The sequence below is a fragment of the Gracilinanus agilis genome, chromosome 2, assembly GCF_016433145.1.
Source record: "Gracilinanus agilis isolate LMUSP501 chromosome 2, AgileGrace, whole genome shotgun sequence".
Classification (NCBI taxonomy): domain Eukaryota; kingdom Metazoa; phylum Chordata; class Mammalia; order Didelphimorphia; family Didelphidae; genus Gracilinanus; species Gracilinanus agilis.
Genome location: NC_058131.1, coordinates 419,340,172 through 419,346,689, shown reverse-complemented (window position 1 = coordinate 419,346,689; position 6,518 = coordinate 419,340,172). Strand labels below are relative to the sequence as shown.

General features: G+C 42.5%; 1 non-coding gene and 1 pseudogene across 1 annotated transcript; both read left to right on the top strand.

Moving 5' to 3' along the window:
* The window catches only part of LOC123233874, a 12,077-nt pseudogene extending 6,093 nt beyond the window's left edge, over positions 1–5,984 (top strand).
* A 116-nt stretch (positions 5,985–6,100) lies between these two features.
* Positions 6,101–6,174, top strand: TRNAI-AAU. Its single transcript has one exon. It is a non-coding gene; the product is annotated as a tRNA-Ile (tRNA).
* The last annotated feature ends 344 nt before the right edge of the window (positions 6,175–6,518 follow it).

The following is a 6,518-nucleotide window of genomic DNA, read 5'->3' as shown; positions in this document are numbered from 1 at the left end:
AGGGTATGTCCTTCAATTGGGGAATGGCTGAACAAACTGTGGTATATGCGGGTGATGGAATACTATTGTGCTAAAAGGAATAATAAACTGGAGAAGTTCCAGGTGAACTGGAGAGACCTCCGGGAACTGATGCAGAGCGAAAGGAGCAGAGCCAGAAGAACTCTATACACAGAGACTGACATTCTGTGGTAAAATCGAATGTAATGGACCTCTGAACCAGCAGCAATACAATGACCCCGGACAATTCTGAGGGATTTATGGTAAAGAAAGCTACCCACATTCAGAGGAAGGACTGCAGGAGAGGAAACATAAAAGAAAAACAACTGCTTGAACGCACGGGTCGGGGTGGACATGATTGAGGGTGTGGACTCGAAACTACCACACCAATGCAACTACCAACAATTTGGAAATTGGTCTTGATCAAGGACACATGACAAAACTAGTGGAAATGCGCATTGGCCATGTGTGGGGGGGTGTAGGAGGGGGGGTTGAAGGGGAAAGGTGGAGCATGAATCATGTAACCATGTTAAAAATGAATATTAATAAATGTTAAAAAAAAAAAAAGAAAGTGAAAGGGAGAGTAAAGAAAATCCAAAAGAAGGAGGAAGAAGTTGTGCTTCAATCTCTCAGTAATGAGACAAGCAAGGGAGACTTTGGCTCCAGATTGCAAGGGAGGGGCCTTTGTGGAGTCTCTGAGGTTAAGAAGGAAGCCCCTTACCAGCTCCTCCAGTCAGGTAGGAGAACACTTGAGTAGAAAACGTGGACATCATTGTTGATGAAGGGGCCAGAGCACTGTGGGGCTCATCAGATATCCTAGAGGATGAAGTGGAAGATGATTTGCAGAAGCAACCAGAGAAGGGCATAGGCTGAAAAACAGTGATGAGAAGGTAATTGAGATTGTAAGAAACACAGCCAAAGAGGATAGAGCACAATAGGAGAGCCCCACTTATTGGCTAGCAATTGAGAGGACCAAGAAGTGCTCATGGACTTTAAAATGAAGTAAGTTCTGTCAATAGTGGCTCAGAATCCTGTGGGGAGGAGAATATCAGCTAAAGTAACATCAGCCTGGATAGAAAAGCAGCAACAGAATTTCTTTACTTCTGTTACCATTCTAGATGAAAAACCCATTGTTAATAGAGAGAGCAAAGGGCTGCTGGAGACAGTGGTGCAGAAAGTGATTTGGGTGAAGGCTCCCAACAAGTCTTTGCCTTCTGCCGTGTACTGCATCAAGGACAAGATGACTGTTGAAGACAAGTACAGTTGGAGGGAATAGTATCTGGGCTTTATGCAGGATTTCAAAGAGAAAGACAGCCAAAAGCCTGATGTCGAGATCTATTATGTAGACCTGATGGGGGAGAAAGCTCACATCCAAGGAAACCTTCTGGCAGCTGTCCTACTGGTTTCATGGAAAGTGTAATGCAAGATTTCTTGCATTTGCAATATTACCCTAGGCAATCCTGTCAGTTAGCAAAATGGAACTCTGGCCTGGCAGATGCCATCCCAGTTGCCAACTGACAGTTGGTCTGTAACTATATAAGGCCCTGCAACCCAACCTTGGGGTTCTGATTTCCTTGACCTCACCCAGAAACCCAGCTCACCTGATCTTCCCCTTGGGGACCCTGGGAGGGTTTGAAGGGAGGTGGGTTGTGGAATGTGGGCAGGATTTAGTTTAGTGTAGCCTAGTGATTTAGGGACACCTCTAGAACAACTTAACATCATCATCTGTTTAGCTGGTGGAACAAATAACATCAAGCCAGAGTCTAGTTATTTCTGGCTGAGGGCTGGTTCCCTCAGCATGACCAGGCCTTCCTGGCCCATTGCCAACACTTGGCAGTTGCCTCTAGCAACAGCTTAACAAGACCTTAAACCCTCTTACCTTAATTTTCCCTTTCCAGTTTAAATAAATCCCTTAGCCTAAATCTGTGAGTCCCTGTAATTCCTTCAATTTCATCAAGGCCAAGGGGACTAAGGAGAGGAGAGAATATTGAGGAATTGAGGTTACTGTGAAGTGGAAGCTAATCCTCCATTGTAGCCAGGAAGCAGAGTCCCATTTCCTGCTGGGTTCTGCTCTCACCCAATAGGAAGACAGTAACTTCCGCAGGGAGGGGCCACCCACTCAACACCTTAAAGGAGCCTACAGTTGGCAGTGGAGATTCACTGGGCACCTCAGCTGAGGTTGCTCATTTCTCTTATCAACTAACTCCAAATTTCCTGCTAGTTTTAGTTACTGGCTCCCAGAGCCCTGGTGACTCACTTTTATTATCAGTATCATATTATCCATTACATTATTTTCCATTACAAAAGGGCTTAGGCAAAATGAAGACTTGAGTGGCAAATGAAGAAGCTTGATGAGGAAGCTCTCTTAAAGAAAATTCGTTCTAGTGATTGTTCCCTCTTTTAGTGGCCTTGCTTCAGGAGAAGCAGAAAACCCAGAAGACCTTAGTGACAGTGGGAAGAGTGTAACCCATAATACTATCACAAAAGTGAAGAAATTCCTTTCCTCTGGTACTGTAATATTAAAGAAAATTTCCTTCTGTTTTTTTTTCTTAAAAAATTAAAATAATAGGGGGCAGCTGGGTAGCTCAGTGGAATGAGAGCCAGGCCTAGAGCTGGGAGGTCCTAGGTTCAAATCTGGCCTCAGACACTTCCCAGCTGTGTGACCCTGGGCAAGTCACTTGACCCCCATTGCCCACCCTTACCACTCTTTCGCCTATGAGCCAATACACAGAAGTTAAGGGTTTAAAAAAAATTAAAATAATAGAAATAAGTGGTTCTTTCCCTAATATCATAAACCATATCGATCAAGAACCAAGAGCAAACAATATCTTTTAAGGCTTTCCCGTAAGATAAGGGACAAAGCAAAAATGTCTGTTACTACCATCATTTTCTGATATAGTGCTAGAAATGTTTATTATAGCAATAACTTAAAGATATGAAGTTGATGGAATGTGTCATGATGCCATGATAATCTGATTTTACTCATCATGATAATCTATTTGAAGAACACCAGAGATTCAACTAAAATTTAGTTGAAACAATAACTTTAGCAAAATAGGATATGTCAATCATTCCCTGTCCTGTGTATTATCAACAAAATAAGAGAACAAGAAGAGAAATTAAGTTCAAAATAATTATGAAATGTATAAAATACCAAAACACACAAGAATTATATGAATACACCTTTTACATGAAAATTCTCCAAAATGATTAGAGAGATAGTAATTGCTCCTGGTTACTATGATTGAAGCAGTATTTCCAAGGTCCTGCCATCTGGCTCTGGGGGCTTTGGCAACTAAGTAAAAGAAATAGCCAGAACTTGAGGACCCTATCACTCTGCTGGCTGTCGTCCTTCCTTTCTGAGATTTGTGGGTCCTTTTCTTCATTGCTACAGTCCTCAGTTCTATCTCATTGCTCCTCTCGTTTGCAATATCTCTCAAATACTCTCCTCTGACACTACAACCACTCTGGTACAACCCTATCAACTAACACTTGGACTACTACAAAAGTCTGCTGGTGTATCTACCTGTCTTAAGTCTCTCCCCACTCCTGTGCATCCTCCACTCTTGTCACCAAAATGATTTTCCTAAAATCATGTCACTCCCTTGATCAATAAACTCCAGTGGCTCCCTATCACTTCCAGTATCAAATACAAAATGCTCTGTTTGGTATTAAAAGTCCTTTATAACCCCTTCCCCTGTTGTATACACCTTGCCCATACAACCTTATACTTTCTTAACATCTGGCCTTCTGAGTGTTCTACTCAGGTCCAAGAATTTTTTCTGGCTATCCCTCTTGCCTAGAATGCTCTCCCTCTGCATCTCTGGCTAATAACTTCCTTGTCTTCCTTCTCAGATAAAAATCTTACTTTCTAGTAGTAGCTTTTTCTAATCTCAATTCTAATGCTTTCCTTCTGCTATTTCCTATTTATCCTGTATATAGCTTGTTTGTACATATTTATTTGCTTACTGTGTTCCTCTTAGATTATGAGCTCCTAGAGGACAGAGACTTTCTTTTGTATTTTCCTACATCTCAGTTTTGTATTTTCCTGTATCTCAGACACCAATTTAGTCTGGTTTCTTGCACATAATAGATGCTTAAGAAATGCTTACTGACTGACTCCAATTTTTGGCTCTCCTCCTAAAAATCCAGAGAGCTCTTAAGCAGATAGGTTCAAGGGATTACCCTAGAGACCTCAGCTGTGTTTCCAAGGTCTTCAGTGTCTCTGGTATATTTTAAATTTCTATTTTACACCCACACTCTATAACGCCACACTGCTCCCAAAAGGTCTCTTTTAGTTGTGGAAACTATTCTTGTTTTTTATTTTTGTTTGTTTTTCAAATTGATGCCTTCCTCTCACTCCCCCTCTCCCCCTTCCAAGACAGTTTAGGACAAGTAGACAGCTGCTTATTTCCACTATTCCCCTTAGCCTAGACAGCGTGCCACTATTCCTATCAGCCCCTCCCAAAGCATCTCTTAGATTTCATAACATTACTCATGTAATCTTTCTTTTTGTCTTTCCAGCTCTGCATTCTTCTTTCAGAGCTGGATGAGGTTATGTAAATTACCCCTGGATAGTTTCTCAAAGACCTCCAACAAGGAGTAGATGGGGGAGAGGGGCAAGGAATAGAGTCCAAGTAAAAGTAGCTCTTTGTTCTAAATGTATATGCAGAAAGACAATACAAAAGAGAAAGTGCATTACCAACACACACAAGATGTTATGAGAATTTTCAGAAGGTATATATCCCATGGGGAGGATTAGAAAGGAATCATATGAACTAGTTTGTTTTTTTAAACCCTTACCTTCCATCTTAGACTCAATACTGTGTATTGGTGCTAAGGCAGAAGAGTGGGAAGGGTTGGGCAATGGGGATTAAGTGTCTTGCCCAGGACCACAGAGCTAGGAAGTGTCTGAGGTCATTTGAACTCAGGACCTCCTATCTCTGGACCTGGCTCTGAATCCACTGAGCCACCTAGCTGCCCCTTTCCCTGGTTCTTGAAGGCTGGCTGGGATTGACTTTGTAAGGATATTCTATGGTGCTCTGTGAAGAAATATCGTTGTAACTTCTAGCACCTTTCTGCCAATGGGGTTTTTTTTCCCCCCTTGGGACCACTACCCTAGCCTTCGATTTAGAAGAACCCTATCTAATTTCCATTAGCCCCAGATGAGAGTATCATTGAATCCTTTTTCTCTTAACTCCCTGGAGAAAAGATTCAAGTCAAAAAGCTTCATTAATGAATTGAGGGAAAGAGAAACAGACAAAACAATTCCTTTTTCTAGGAAGAACAGACAAAGGGAACGTGATTGACAAGACGTGTCTTCCTTGGATTTTAGTATCCTTAAAACAGATCAAACTACAGCCAAAGGGATAAATCCGGCCACAGCTAAAGACGTTAAAAACATTTTTAGCTCACGGGCTGCACAAAAACAAGTGTCAGGCCAGGTTTGGTTTGTATAGCACCTGAAATGCCAAGCTGAGGAGTTCGTATTTTATCCTAATGGTCAGAAGAAACCAGGATCTATGAAGAGGTGAGTCACCGGGTCACACCTGTGCCTTGGGAAGAAGCGCGGATGATGCTGTTTGCACGCCGACTCCCCCATTAAACTGCGCTCTCTTTGAGTCTGGTCTATAGTAAGAGCTTAATAAATTCCTGTTGACTGACAATTATATCCACTCTCCAAAATGTCAATCTTTAACTATTTTGAACTTGTCTCCTCAGCAGAGGAAAGGCAGGTGGCAGTTTTTTTAGACAAAATATTATGCAAAAACAGCAGAGCTGGCGATACTCGCGGGTGATGTTTACGGCCTCCGGTCGAGATAGCGGGGTTGGTGATGTTCCTAGGCTGCCTCCCTCCCCACGTTCCTGCAGGGGCTCCCAAGCTCCCTCATGTCCCTGCCGCGAGCGACACTGAGCTCCAGTGTCTTTTTCCATTATCCGGGTCAGAGTTGCGGCTTCTTTTCCGAATGAATCTTGAGGGATACTAAGATTATATTTTAAAACAACAAATAACACCTTTAAAAAAAAAAGAAAAAACGAAACTCTCCAGTTACGGAAGCTTGAAGATTCTATTAGAGACCAAAGAGACGAGTTCACGAGCAGTGGCCGGTTAGCTCAGTTGGTTAGAGCGTGGTGCTAATAACGCCAAGGTCGCGGGTTCGATCCCCGTACGGGCCACAAAAACGGAAAAATTGATTTTTTTTTCTCCCCATTAAAAAAAGATTTTCCAGAACGCTACGAAAGGAAAAATGAACAACAAAAAGAAAATCTAAGGTATGTAGCGAACTTTAATTTAGAAGCAAAANGCTTAAAACCCTGCTGTCTTTTCCAGAATGATCTCCTCCAGTTCTAGCTTTGGACCCCTAGCCCGGGACCCAGATATAGGACTTACTTGCCCAGAGTTGCCTAAGTGTTCTCCTTTCTCAAAATCAGGGTGGGGTTCCTTGGTTAGATGAGAAGCCCAAACACACACGCACACAGACACGCACGCACACGCACACGCACACACACTACCCTCTCCC